Below are 15,442 nucleotides of genomic sequence, written 5' to 3'. Positions count from 1 at the left end.
CTCAGTCTTAGGCTCTTAACCTTCATTTCGAAACATCCATCTCTGCTTCTCCTTCCACTTGCTTCCTTTATCCCTTGCCACAATTTTATTTACCTCTTCTCACACTCCCCTTTCTTCCTCTCCCAAACTTTATCTTCTTTGTCTCCAAACCATAAACCTAACCATCCTGTTCTTGAGCATAACTATTGTGCATAAAATCTATTGAACATGTATGATGCCCAGGCCCTGTGCCAGGCACTGAAGGCAAACAGAGGAATAAGGCAGGGTCCCAACACACATGAAACTCAGGGAGGCAAAACATGTATCTAAAGAGATAATATGTAAAGACCACTCTAGTTTTTCAATAATCATGTCTGTGGGCTTTGGAATGGACAATGTCACAGACAGTGGAGGCAGTGAGAAAATGCTTCTTGGAGGAGATAGGGCTTGAATGAGTTTTTACATGGGAAGAAAAGTTCTTGAACAAGTTCAAAGAAGGGGAAGAGACTAAACAAAGAACATATAGAATGACCCACGGACATGGACAACAGTGTGGGAATTGACTGTGGGAGCAGGTGGAGGGGTGGAGGAAGGCAAAAGAGGCAAAATTGGGACAACTGTAATAGAATAACAATAAAATGATTTAATTAAAAAAGGAAATGAGAATATCAGATTGAATTAGTGGCCTGAGCAAAGATCCAGCAGATACACATTGTTATAAAAGAATAATAATTAAATTATTTGGGCTGGAATGGAAAGTGGGTATAGAGAAGTCATGGAGATGAGACTGGAAAGATAATTTGGTGCTAGAGTGTGAGAGGTGTAATTGCCAGAATGAGGAACTGGGACAGTGGCAGGTAAGTAAGATGAGAAATTCTACATTGAAGGGAAACAATAAATATTGTTGTTTAATTATTGAAGAGAAACAATAAAGTTTGGCATGGAAACTTATAAGAGATAGACTAGAGAAGGGAGCTATTTGTCATGGTCTAGGCGGTGAAAACTGAGAATGAAAAGATGGGTTAGAGGCAAAAAAATATTATGGGAAAAGAAACATTTGGGCCTGGTTGTTAGTGAGAGGCAAAAGTCAAAGATAATACCAGAGTTCTGAGTTTTTACATACCCACCAGGTCTTTACATACCCACCAGGTCTTTGTGGGTATGTAAATGATAAAAATTGGGAAGCTTGAAGAAGGAATCTTTTTTTAAATAAAGGGTTGACCTTGGCTATAAACTAGGTCCAAGTGAGACGTGGTGGATGAGGGATCAAGAAAGACGTCCAGCAGGTAGTAGGCAATACAGACTTGACACTCTGCTGCAAGAAGATCTTCAAGAGCAAAGAATGAAGAGGGAAGAGCAGAAATCCAAGGACTGAGCTTTGAGATACAGCTCTTAGGAGTGAGGAAGAGAAGGGAAGAAAGCCATCCTGGGCTGTTAGGAGGAGAACCAGAGCAAGGACTAAGAAGCAAACGGCAGAGAGGTCATTGTCATCTGGTACCATTGTAAGTTTGTATTACATTTGTTTTGTGTGCAATGGAAAACAGCATGACAGGACACACACCAAATTAGTAGGATCAGTCACTTCTAAGTGAAAAAGAGTTGAGGACTTTCCCTTTTGTTGTACATGAATTTCTACAATTAATTGGCATTACTTTTATAATTACAACTCACTCCCACTCCAGACAAAGAATAGTGGTGATAAACCACTTTTCTCTCCCACATATTTATATCTACCTCTCCAGCCATCCGTCTTAGCTCCTTCTCAGCTAGTGTCCTTGCCTGTCCCTAGCACACCCCTAATCTCCCCACTCCAGCCTTTAAACTCTCTGCTCTAATTTCCTCAAAGTGTTGGTCAGCTACTTTTTTGCAGAGGAGAATAAACTGTCCCAGGGACCCACATAAAAAGCGAGTTTGCTTCTGTCTCTGAGGTTTTGTTTATGCTGGTTCCTATATCGGTTCCTTATAACCTAGTTATTGTTTCTATCTTTAATGACACCTCTACAGGAAGACCTCCAAGATTACTTGGCTTTGATCAAAGCTTTACTCTGACATTCATTTCTTGATCTTTACTGAGCAAAATAATAACCATATAGTGATATCTTACCTCTGGATGATGCAAGTGGTTTACAAAGCACTCTCACTTGCATTATTTTGTTTGAGCTTCTCCTGGGAGGTAAGCATAACAGATATTTTCCCCATGAAACAAATGAAGAAAGTAACACTCAGATAAGCTACAGGGATGCATAGCCAACAAATTGTAGAACAGAAACAAATATGCAAAAATTTTTATTTGCAGTTCAGTGCTTTTTATGTAACATCTCATTGTTTATATAGTGTTACTTTTTAAAAAATATATTTTATTGATTATGCTATTACAGTTGTCCCATTTTCCCCTTCATTCCCTTCCACCCTGCACACCCTCTCCCACCCACATTCTCCCCCTTTAGTTCATGTCCATGTGTCATAAGTTCTTTAGTTTCTACATTTCCCATACTATTCTTGCCCTCCCCCTGTCTATTTTCTACCGACCATCTATGCTACTTATTCTCTGTACCTTTTCCCCATCTCTCCTCCTCCAACTCCCCTGTTGCTAACCCTTCCTGCAATCTCCATTTCTGTGGTTCTGTTCCTGTTCTAGTTGTTTGCTGAGTTTGTTTTTGTTTTTGTTTTAGCTGTGGTTGTTGATCATTGTGAGTTTGTTGTCATTTTACTATACATTTTTAAAAATATTTTAATTATTTATTTATTTATTTATAGAGAGAGGAGAGAGGAAGGAGAAGAGTGGGAGAGAAACATCAATGTGTGGTTATCCCCCATGGGTCCCCCACTGGGGACCTGTCCTGAAACCTAGGCATGTACCCTGACTGGGAATCGAACCGGTGACCCTTTGCTTCACAGACCCAAGCTCAATCCACTGAGCTACACCAGCCAGGGCTACTATACATGTTTTTTATCTTATTTTTCTTAGATAAGTCCCTTTAACATTTCATATAATATGGGCTTGGTGATGATGAACTCCTTTAACTTGACCTTATCTGAGAAGTACTTTATCTGCCCTTCCATTCTAAATGAAAGCTTTGCTGGATAGAGCAATCTTGGCTGTAGGTCTTTGGATTTCATGACTTGGAATACTTCTTTCCAGCCCCTTCTTGCCTGTAAGGTCTCTTTTGAGAAATCAGCTGACAGTCCATTGTAGGTTACTGTCCCCTTTTCTCTTGATGCTCCTAGGAGTCTCTCCTTCATTTTAATTTTTGATATGTAATTATGATGTGCCTTGGTGTGTTCCTCCCTGGGTCCAACTTCTTTGGGACTCTCTGAGCTTCTGGACTTCCTGGATGTCTGTTTCCTTTGCCAGATTGGGTAAGTTCTCCTTTATTATTTATTCAGATAACTTTTCTACTTGTTGTTCTTCCTCTTCTCCTTCTGGTATCCCTATAATTCAGATGTTGGAACATTTAAAGATGTCCTGGAGGTTCATAAGCCTCTCCTCATCTTTCTGAATTCTTGTTTCTTTGTTCTTTTCTGTTTGGTTGTTTCTTTCTTCCTTCTGGTCCATTCCATTGATTTGAGTCCCAGTTTCCTTCCCATCAGTATTGGTTCCCTGTGCATTTTTCTTCATTTCACTTAGCATGGCTTTCTTTTTTTCATCTAATTTATGACCAAATTCAACCAATTCTGTGAGCATCCTAAACACCAGTGCTTTGAACTGTGCATCTCAAAGCTTGGCTATCTCCTCATTGCTTGGTTGTATTTGCTTTGATCTGTTCTTTCATTTGGGTCATTTTTTTTCTGTCTTGACATGCCTGTTAGGTATGAGGGCAGAGCCTTGGGTGTTCACCAGGGTGGGTCAACCCAGTCTCTGGGTTGTGATGCTGTATGGGGGGGGGGGTCTGAGAGGAAACAATGGCATTTGCTTCTCTCTGTGTCAGATTTCAGTTCCTTCCGCCTCTTCCTCCAAGCAAATTAGGCCTTTCTGGTGGTAATTCCTGTGTGGGTGGGCTTGTGTACGTTCTAGGCCCCTGTGGCTCTTTTCAAAGAACTCTCCTGCAAGGCTGGGAGTTTCTCCCAGCACCTGAATCCCCACAGGTGTTTTGAGGCTTTATTTCCCTCAACCCTGGGTTGTGCGGTCTGTCTTGCTTCCCAGTTTCACCTGGTTTATCTGCATGCGATTGTGGGACCGCTCCGTCAGCCATCTGCCTTGCGCACCATGCCTGGCTTCACAATCGCTGCCTCACTGGGTCTGCCAGCTGCCACCTTGCACCCAGGGTCCACCTGCTGCCGACTTGTGCACCAGTGCCACTGCTTTTTTTTTTTTTTTTTGCCTCAACCCCTCTTCGCTCAGCTGCCTGATTCCACCCCTCCTACTGGTCTGGATGATTGTGTCTATTTTAACTCCTTGGCTGTTGGACTTCCGTACAGTTCAATTGTCTGTCAGTTCTGGTTGTTATTTTGTTTCTAAGTTGTTATTGTCCTTATTTTGGTTGTGTGAGGAGACACAATATGTCTACCTACATTTCCATCTTGGCTGTATTTATTGTTACTTTTTAAAAACATTGTCATGTCTTCTTTGGAAATGTACCTTCACCTTCTTACTCAAACTGTAAAACAATAAAATATCATTGTCTCAGGATGAGGACAAGATTCTTTCATTTGGCTGAAAGCCTTATTTTCAGTTGCACTGTGATCTTTGTTAGAACATTAGGTCATCCTGATGTCTTGTTATTGTCTCTCACGCAGGTATGCACACACACACACTGTGAACCATGAGACTATATCTTAATACTCTTCCTTTCACAGTATCTCTTAGATTCACTCTTTCATTCTCACTATTAAATCATCTCTTTTTTTCTTGGAAGGGCTATTATATTTCTGAGAGAAGGACATTTTCTCAGATTTGTATATTAGAAAGACTCACAAATAAGATAACATACAAAAAGCTGAAGATTTGGTAGCTAGTATGTGACTTCTCCCCCTGCCACTAAAAACAACAATAACAGCAACAAAATGGTTGCAGTGTCCATTTTCAAACATCAGAAAACAGATAGTGTGGGATTGTAAAAGGAAACAAGTGCTACGAACCCTATACTTGCCCAGGCTTTCTGCCTAGAGGCAATTTCAGGGCTGCAGCACATGGAGGGGAATCTCAAACAGAGCTTCAATGAACTGAGGACAGAGATCAGAGTTCAGGGAGGTGAGTGCAGAACCAGGGGGCAGAACATCAGAGAGGAGGGATCTTCACTGAGAGAGGGCTCCAGAAATCGGCACAGGGTCTTCCTGAGTGTTGGGCTGAACACAGTCTGACCAAGGGTGAAATTTCATGAGGCTGGGAAAAAACAGTTGCCAGAAAGAGAACAATTACTTGTGGATATGTAAGTTAAAAATTCCCTGGGCTCTTGCAGGACTGGAAATTTTTCAAGCACCCATCTGCCAGAGTGGAGGAGCTTCATTAAGTACATGGGGCATTCCGCAAAGACATCAGGGGAGTTTCCTACAGTAGTGGGACTAAAGTAGCCTTGAATACAAGCTACTTTAGCTCTGTCCCCAAAATGCTTAAAAACAAGTCTCAAAAAGATCAAGGAGATCTCCAAGTAAATTAACTATTTGATAGAATAAGGTCTGATGTAAAGGGATACAATACAATCAATTACTCAACAATATAAAATTCATAATAGCTGACATCTGATAAAAAATTACTAACAATGCTAAGAAGCAGGAAAATGTGGCCCATAATCCAAAGAAAATAGTATAAACAGATGAGGAATGACATAGATGATGGAATTGGCAGACAAGGATTTTAAAACAGCTATTACATATATTACAAGACAATAAGAAGAGAAGTAAAAGGTATAAAAATAACCAAATGGAACTTCTAGAGATGATAAATACAACATCTGAAACAAACACTTCACTAGATGCAATTAACAGCAGATGAAATTGTCAGACTGTATGTGACCTTGGCACATGAGGATGATGCTCCAACCAACTGAGCCATGTCAGACTGTATGTGTATTAAAACAAACGGAAAGATTTTATTCTGAGAGGGTTTCGACCTGCAAGCAGGAAACTTGGCAACAGGAGCAAAGCTCCTAGTTGTTCACAGACTAAGGGGTTTCTATAGGGTAAGTAGAAAAATTATTTGGCTTTTTCTGCTAATTTGTTGCCAATGGTCTCTTTCTTATTTGGATCATGGTAGCTGAATCAGGAGAACAAGGAAGTCCAGAGACTTGGTAGTTGAGGATTGGCTGGTGTCCTCTGACAATTTCTGAGGAGAGCTGTGCATTCCTGTAAGATTAGGTTGTTTCCTTTATGTGCCTGCATTGACCATCTCCATTTGGTCCCTGACATAAATGACTCCATTTTAGTTTGATTCTATAAGACATAAAAACATAGCAATAGGAACTATCAAAGTGAGGCATGGAGATAAATATTTAATGTATAAAAACCTAAAACTTTGTGAAACATAATAAATATAAGGCAACAAAAATAGGCTAGGAAGAATGTTTGCAATAAATACATAAATGCTGTCTACATTATATAAAGAATACTTGCAAGTTGGCAAGAAAATTATTGAGATTCCAAAGATTAATGTATGAAAAAGTAGGTACGGACATAAGGTGAAATACAACCAGGGGAAAAAATGCAGAGAACAATGTTTCACTTCTCCAAGAATCAAATCAATTCAGAGAAAAATATCAACAAGGTACTAATTTACAGCTCCTAAATTAACAAAAATTTTACACATTCCAAACCTCATACCACCTGCCAGGATATATTCCAAAAGAATAAATTACTTATATGTAAAAATGAGACCATGAAAGGTTTTCTAACTATGACTCAAAATCCAACATTTATAAAAGCAGATTGATGAGACAAATGACAAACTGGGAATCAATATGAGTATAACATTATTCCACAATAAAAGTTTATTGAGAAAACATCAACAATGTGGAAAATACTCCTGATGCAATAGTAAATGAAAAAGGATGACAAAGATATATCTGCCCAGGGTGCAGGGGAAGACCAGTGGGAAGAGGAGAGGAAGTGAAAATTGGCTCCCTCCTGCCTGACCCACCTGGTGTCAATTTCTCACTTCCAATTGTGCTGATGCAGTCACCCAAACACCCATAAGAACATCTGCTCCTTTCTTTCCTGTCAATTCAAATCCCATTACATCATCACCCATTAATGAAGTTCTGCCAAACTTGTTTAATGGACCCTTCCCTTTGCTCTGAATTCTCTCAGCCTGGAGATACCCTGTACCCAAACTGCACCGTAACATTCCTGTAAGAGGAGTCACACTTTCCTTCCCCAGGGCTTGAAATGGTTTTGCTTCTGCCTCTTCCCCCCCAAACAACCCAGGCTTTCATTTGATTAGGTTTTCATTTCAAACTTTTATGGAAGGGGCTGCTGTATTTGAAGACCTGTGTGAAGCAGGGCAGCAGGTGTAACTTCAGTGGTATCGGGTGGCTTAGATCCGCTGAGGGTGGAGGCAGATCCTTTTACCATCTCCCTATTTCCCTGTGTGTATCAGCCTCGCTGGGTCACAGGCTGCCTCCTTGAGCCGTAGGAATCCCAAAATGAAACCATGGGGAGGCAGCAGTGAGGTGGAGGCCCATCAGAGTGTAAGCCGAGTGCATGAAGATCCCTGGATCTGGGTGTATCTGGGTGTATAGAGGAGCACTGGGGTCTGGGCCAGGATCCCTCCTTATCCTTCTTTCACAGTTCCTGCTGGGCACCAGCATTCTAGCTCACCGTTTCCTCGCTCAGCAGTGTCCTGAAAAGTTTGTATTCCAGTTCTCTTTGTTCAGCTTTCTGCAACTGTAGGGTAGGGATGCAGGATGCAGGAGAGATGGGGTAAAAGAGGGAGGGGACATTACTGACCCCAGATATCAACTGCACACAAGTAGTGAGCGGTGAAAGCTGGAACCTGGCTCTCTAAGGAGGCAACTACAGAGTACATGTAGAGCAGGGATTAGAAGTTTCCAGCAGCTTGAGATCCCTCTTCTCTGCATTCCAAGTGGCCCTGGGACCATAGTATAATATATCAAGGTGTATTTCTCATCTAGGCTATGCTGAAGAGGAGCTGCCTGCTCTGGACTGAGACAGAGTCCAGGACCTGGGTGCTGGATCTATCTGTCCTATAAGTACTCCATCTGGCCCCAAAGTCCATAATTTGCATCATGATTCTCTCTTGGAGTTATTCATTCTACGGAGATGGGCAAATGCATACTGTCATGTATCCATCATTACAGTATCATACAGCATATTTTCACTGCCCTAAAAACCTTCTGTGCTCCAATTATCATAGCTCCTCTCCCCAAGCCTGGGCAACCACTGGTGTTCTTACTGTCTCCAGTTCAGGTATGTAATCAGCCTAACCTGGACTGTAAAACCTCAGAGTGACTAAAGATCCTGTAGAAGGTAGAGAAAGGAAAGTGCTTAGGTGTGGACATCAGACAGAGAAGTGTTCAAGGCTCTCCCATCACTCACTAGCTGTGTCACCACTGCAACTGGCTTAAACTCTCTGAGCATCTATTTCTTCATCTGGCAAAAGGAGATAACATAATAACCTCATGGGTTTATTGTAAAAATTAAGTGAGATGATTTACATAAAGAGTTTAGTGAAATGCCTCTTAGGAAAAGGTAAATCTAGCAGAAAATGTGTATTGGCATGCTGCACTTGGAATCAGGGGAAGTTCCTTTCTCTCAGAGCCTGTAATTATCAAGACCCAGATTCCAGACAAGACAGATGTACTGGTGGACACTTGCATTGTGATAAGACTAACATGGTCTCCTTGAGGTGCATGTTGGCTGGGAATAAAGCAGAGATGAATTTACTAGTGATCTCTTTTTATCGAACTTATTGGGGTAACATTGGCTAATAAAATTATACAGGTTTCAGGTGCCCAATTCTATAACACATCATCTGTATATTGCACTGTGTGTTAACCACCCCAAGTGAAGTCTCCTTTGCTGGCGAGCTCTTGAAGATGACCTGAGGGTTCTACAGATGGCCACACCTAGAAGCAGGTTTAAATAATTCCATGTTTGGAATTTTCTTTCCAATATTCTCAAACCCTTTATTGAATATTGTTCTAAACTTCAGTTTGGTCTGTTTGCCTAAGAAACATAAAGAGGCCTAACCCACATATATCTATCATGTAACCTAGTAGATCTAAAAACAACTAAGTAAAACAAATATACCATATTTAAAACTACAAGATATTAAAACTCAGTGAATAGATCTGGCAGCAGGTTAGACACAGTTTAGGAAAGAATTAGTAGAAGATAAAACAGTAGTAATCACTATGGATAAAATCAAAGGAAACAAGGAGATGGAAAATATAAGATAAAGAGAAAAGCAGTGAGAGGGTCTAATATACGTCTAACAAATGATAACCAATCCATAAAAAAGTAACGAAGGATGGGGGAAACTTGACAGAATGGGCAGGACAAATTGAAAAATTAGAGGATGTATATAAAGCAAAATGTATCAATAATTCCATTAAGTGTAAATGGTCTAAAAGTTCCAGTTGACATCAAGGATTGACATGTTGAGTTAAAAGAAAAACATATAAGTTTTTTAAAGGGTTGAAAATTTTTTAATTGAAAAATATATTTTAAGATGTGCATGTGTGTATACCCAAAGGAAATGAAGCAGAGACTCAAACAGATCACTTTTACAGCGGTGTTTGCAGTATCGCTTCCCCCAGTAGCCAAAAGATGGAATCAACCTGTGTCCATTAATGATGAATGGATAGGCAAAAATGGGTATATCCATATAATGGAATATTTTTAAGCCATAAAAAGGAATGAAATTCTGATACATGCTACAGCATGGATGAATCTTGAAAACATTATGCTCCATGAAAGAAGCCAGGCCCAAAAGAACAAATATTGTATGATTCCACTGATAAGAGGAATCTAGAAGAGGTGATAGAGCGAATTCTCCCTAGAGAAGGGAATGGGGAATGATTGCTTAATAATGCAGTGTCCCTTTGAAGTGATTAAAAAGTTCTGGAAATGGATAGTGGCAATGGCTGCACAACAATATTGATATACTTGATGCCACTAAAGTGTACACTTAAAATGGTTAAAGCTGGACTTCCGCCAAGATGGAGGCATAGGTGGAAACACTGTGCCTTCTCCCACAACCAAGTTTGAATACAACAAAGGTTTGGAGAACAAAGACACAGCCAAAGAACAGAAAATTGAATTATACGTAAGTCTGACAACAACGAACCATTCAACCTGGATGGTAAGAAGGGCGGAGCCAGCAGCAGAGCAGGGTCAGGCAGGACAGATCCCCCGACCTTGGCGTGCTTGTAGCCCAGACCCAGTCAAGGTGTGGGGCAGACTGACCGAGGTCACACATTCGCATACAGTGAGACAGACCGCGCAGGCCCCAGAGGGCGAACCCAGTGGTGGAGGGCTGACGGCAGTGGCATACTCAAGTGCAGTGGGATTAAATGCGTGGGCTCTGGTGACGGTGGCAGCTGCAGCGGGAGCAGGCAGATGGGATGTCATTGCTCCTCTTTGACCCCATTCCCACATACAGCGTCACAACCCAGCGACTGAGTTGCCCTGCTCTGGTGAACACCTAGGGCTCCGAGAGATTGCCAGCCTCTCAGACGCACAGTTCAAGGCACTGTTTATCAGGATGCTCACAAAATTGGTTGATTATAGTCACAAATTAGAGGATGTTCCTCTGAAGGCCTCTGAAGCCTTCCTATGAAGGCTAAACTAATTGAAATGAAGGGAGATGCACAGGAAACCAATAGTGATGGAAAGGAAACTGGGACTCAAATCAATGGAATGGACCAGAAGGGAGAACAAAACATCCAACCAGAAAGGAATGAAGAAATGAGAATTCAAAAAAAAATGAGGAGAGGCTTAGGAACCTCCAGGACATCTTTAAACGTTCCAACATCCTGATTATAGGGGTACCAGAAGGGGGAAAGAAACAGCCACGAGTGGAAAACTTATTTGAACAAATAATAAAAGAGAACTTCCCCAGTCTGGCAAAGGAAATAGACTTCCAGGAAATCCAGGAAGCTCAGAGAGTCCCAAAGAAGATGGACCCAAGAAGGAACACACCAAGGCACATCATCATTATATTAGCCAAGGCTAAAATGAAGGAGAGAATCCTAGAAGCAGCAAGAGATAAGGGGACAGTCACCTACAAAGGAGTTCCCATTAGACTGTCAGCGGATTTCTCAAAAGAGACCTTACAGGCAAGAAGAAGCTGGAAGGAAGTATTCCAAGTCATGAAATCCAAAGACCTACATCCAAGACTGCTCTATCCAGCAAAGCTTTCATTTAGAATGGAAGGACAGATAAAGTGCTTCTCAGATAAGGTCAAGTTCAAGGAGTTCATCACCACCAAGCCCTTATCATATGAAATGTTAAAGGGACTTATATAAGAAAAAAGATGAAAAATATGAACAGTGAAAGGACAGCAAACTCAGTTATTAACAACCACACCTAAAACAAAAGCAAACCAAGAGGACAGCTAGATCAGGAGTGGAACCATAGAAATGAAGAACACATGGAGGGTTAGCAACAGGGGAGTGGGAGGAGAGGAGGAGAAGGGTGAAGAAACTACAGAAAATAGCATAGACATTAGGTAGAAATAGATACAGGGGAGGGCAAGAATAGTAGGGGAAATATAGAATCTAAAGAACTTGAGACACGTGGTTATAAACTAAGGGGGGGAGAATGGTGGGGGAGGGGGTGTGTGGGTGGAGGGGAATGAAGGGGGGAATAGAACAACTGTAATGGTATAATCAATAAAAAAAATGGTTAAAGCTGTAAATTTTATGTTTTATATGTTTATCACAATAAAAATGTAAACATATATAACATAAAAATATATAAATATGTATGTGTATAAATATATATAATATACATATATGTAACACTGTCCTAGGGACAGTGAAACCAGAGAGGGTTTAGGACAGAAGCAGCAGCAGGAGAGAATCTGGGCAGGGCTGCTCTGTCTTACAGGGAAGTCAGAGAAGAGGGGGGCTTTGGAGACAGGTTCGGGGAGTGAGCCCAGGACAAGCTTCTGCTGCCCATTGCTGTCCTGATTGCAAGCTTCATGGGGATCCTCAGGACTTAGAAGGAAAAAGAAAGGGGAAAGAATGGAGTGGATGAGCTCCCAGGAGGGAGAACACCCAGAGATGCCTCTTCATCATAGAGCCTGTTCCCAGTGTGGTGGTAAAAACAAACAGGTACTTTGTTCTGTGTTCATAAAAGATAGCATTAAACATGCAACACTGAGGTCATACTAATTCATGATAAAGTGCTAAAGCATTTATTTATTCATGTTTCACTTCGGACAAAATTAGCAATTTTACTCTTCTCACAAAAAGCACTTCTTGAGCCCAATAAATAAACACTTAAGAGAGCTAGTCAACCCTGATTAAACAGAGGTTCTGGCAGGCATAAGGTGGAAATCAAGTCTTCCTATGGCTCACTGATGGTCATCAAAACAGTTAAATATCCAGGAAACTGTCTTCTTTTGACTCTTCAAGGCATTTTGCACCAGTTTATATTGGATTGTTTGTGTCATAGAAGCAGGCTTGTGCTGTGTTCTCACTTGCAATGTCTATTTCCCATCCTAGGTCCTTCTGCAAAAACTGCTTGTTAATTATTCATATCCAGTATTTGATCATTTTTTGCTATAATTTTCAATAGTTTATTTTATGTCCAATGATTTGTCAGTCTCCATCTTCGCAGTTTTATTTTAACCTTGCATTCTATTTATCTTCCCTCTCCTATTTCTTTAACTTTTCCACAAAATTCTAACTATTTAAAGGGATATTTTAATATCCCTTTAAATCTGTCAATCAATAAATTTTCCAAAACTTAGGAGAGGTTGGTAAAAGGGCACACATTTTCAGTTGTAAGATGAATAAGGTCTCAGGATCTAATATATAACATGATTACTATAGATGATAATACTGCATTGCATAATTAAAATTTGCTAAGGGAGCAGAACTTAAATGTCACACACAAAAATAAAGGGAACTATGTGAGGTGATGGGTGTGTTAACTCGGTTATGGGAACCCTTTCACAATGTAAAAATATATATCAAATTATCATGGTGTACACTTCAAATATATTACAGTTTTACTTGTCAATTATACCTCAATAAAACTGAAATAATTTGGAGGCCAAAGTACTTTTATGGGGGTTAGCCACTTCCGTATATATCTTATTTTGGACAACATGTTCACCATTTTCTTTGCTTACTAAATATGGCATGCTGGCAATTTTTGTTCATGCCAAAACAATCCATGCCCTCTGTAGAAAATGTAGGTAATTTGGATAAACATAAAAGAAGAAAAAATAATATTAAAATCATCCAAAATTCTACCACCCAGAGATGTTACCTTTTTGTATATTCCCTTTCTGTGTAACCAGGGAGGAGACCTACAATGCTTACTCCTCCTTTGACAGGAATTTGCCCTCTTAGAGCCCTTGTTGCTAATGCTGTCCGTTTATGCCATGTAACCCCCATTCCACAAGTCACTCATCTTAGACTAAGGGTAATAAACTCCTTATTTGTACTAGTCAGGAAAACAGACACCACCCTGGGTTTTTTGAACCAAATAAAGGAAATTGGTTATACAGGAAATGAAAAGGCTGAGAGGCCAAACACAGGATGGTAAGGCCACTGAGAGATTAGCAACAATTCTCATGAAAAGACACTTCAGAGACATTGAAAAGGGAAGCCACAGACAGGGAAAAATATTAGTAAAACATAAACCATCAAATAAAAAATTGTATCCCTGCAACAGCATGGATGGAACTGGAAAGCATTATGCTGAGTGAAATAAGCCAGGCAATGAAAGACAAATACCATATGATCCCACCTTTAACAGGAACCTAAACAACAAAACAAACAAGCAAGCAAAATATGACCAAAGAGACTGAAATTCAGAACAGGCTGATGGTGACCAGAGGGAATTTCAGGGGGAAAGGGGAAGGGTTTACAGGAACAAGTATAAAGGACATATGGACAAAAACTAAAGGGGGTGGAAATGGAAGGGAGGTGGGGAGCACTAAGGGGGTGGGATGGGATGGGATGGGAGTGAAAGACAGAAAACTGTACTTGAGCAACAATTAAAATAATTTTTTTAAAAATGTATCCTGAATGTAAAAAGAACTTCTGTAACTCCACAGCAAGAAGACAAACAGCCCCCCAAAACAAAAGAGGCCAAGTATTTTAATAGACACATTACCACAGAAGATCTATGAATGGCAAATTAGCACATGAAAAGATGTTCAACATCATTGGTCACCAGGGAAATGCAAATTAAAACTAGAATGACTAAGACTTAAAAGACTGTTGATACCCAGTGTTGGTGATGATGGAGAGAAACTGGAATATTGCTGATTGGAAAGTAAAATGGGCCTTTTCTGGCTGGAACCAAGGAGGGTGCAGAAGAGAAGAAGAGAAGGACCCTGATGTGCCAGAGCCCTTAAGAAAAAGTGGAGGAATTTCACAGAGCTGATGATCAAGCGCCTGAGAAGGAAGTTTGCCCAAAAGATACTTCAAAAGGCAAGGAGGAAGCTTATATATGGAGAAGCTAAGCACTATCACAAGGAATATAGGCAGATGTACAGAACTAAGATTCAGATGGCAAGAATGGCAAGCAAAGCTGGCAGCTTCTATGTACCTGCAGATCCCAACTTGGCATTTGTCGTCAGGATCAGAGGTATCAATGATATGAGCTCAAAGGTCCAAAAGGTGCTGCAGCTTCTTCACCTTTGCCAGATCTTCAATGGCACCTTTGTTAAGCTCAACAAGGCTTCGATTAACATGCTGAAGACTGTGGAAGCATATGTGCATGGAGGTACTCAATCCTAAAGTCAGTAAACAAATTGATCTACAAGCTTGGTTATGGCAAAATCAACAAAAAACGAATTGCCTTGATAGACAACGAATTGATTGCTCAATCTCTTGGTAAATATGGCATCATCTGCATGGAGGATCTGATTCATGAGATCGATACTGTTGAAAAACCCTTCAAAAAAGCAAACAACTTCCTATGGCCCTTCAAATTATCTTCTCCATGAGGTGGAATGAAGAAAAACACCACCCATTTTGTAGAAGGTGGATTTGCTGGTAACAGGGAACTAGATCAATAGGCTTATTAGGAGTATGAACTAATACTCCTACCATGGTCATTTTTGTAATGACCATCAACCATCATTTTTGTAATGACCATCGTAACCATCTACCATGGTCATTTTTGTAGTCTGGTCAGTTACTAAAGAGTGGCTGCTTTAAAATTGAAAAAAAAAAAGAAAGTAAAATGGTACAACTACTTTGAAAAATAGTTTGACAGTTTCTTATAAAGTTAAAGGTATAATTACCATGTGACTCAGCAATTCCACTTCTAAATGCTTACCCAAGAGAAATGAAAACACATATCCACACAAACACTTGAT

General features: G+C 40.3%; 1 pseudogene; it reads left to right on the top strand.

Annotated features, from left to right (window-relative positions):
- Positions 1 to 12,122: 12,122 nt before the first annotated feature.
- Positions 12,123 to 15,161, top strand: LOC119001093 (60S ribosomal protein L7-like; annotated as a pseudogene).
- Positions 15,162 to 15,442: the final 281 nt, after the last annotated feature.

The sequence above is a fragment of the Sturnira hondurensis genome, unplaced genomic scaffold (genome assembly GCF_014824575.4).
Source record: "Sturnira hondurensis isolate 20B ecotype Veracruz unplaced genomic scaffold, ASM1482457v3 Scaffold0016587, whole genome shotgun sequence".
In the NCBI taxonomy this organism is placed as follows: Eukaryota; Metazoa; Chordata; class Mammalia; order Chiroptera; family Phyllostomidae; genus Sturnira; species Sturnira hondurensis.
This window is presented reverse-complemented; position numbering and strand designations above follow the sequence as displayed.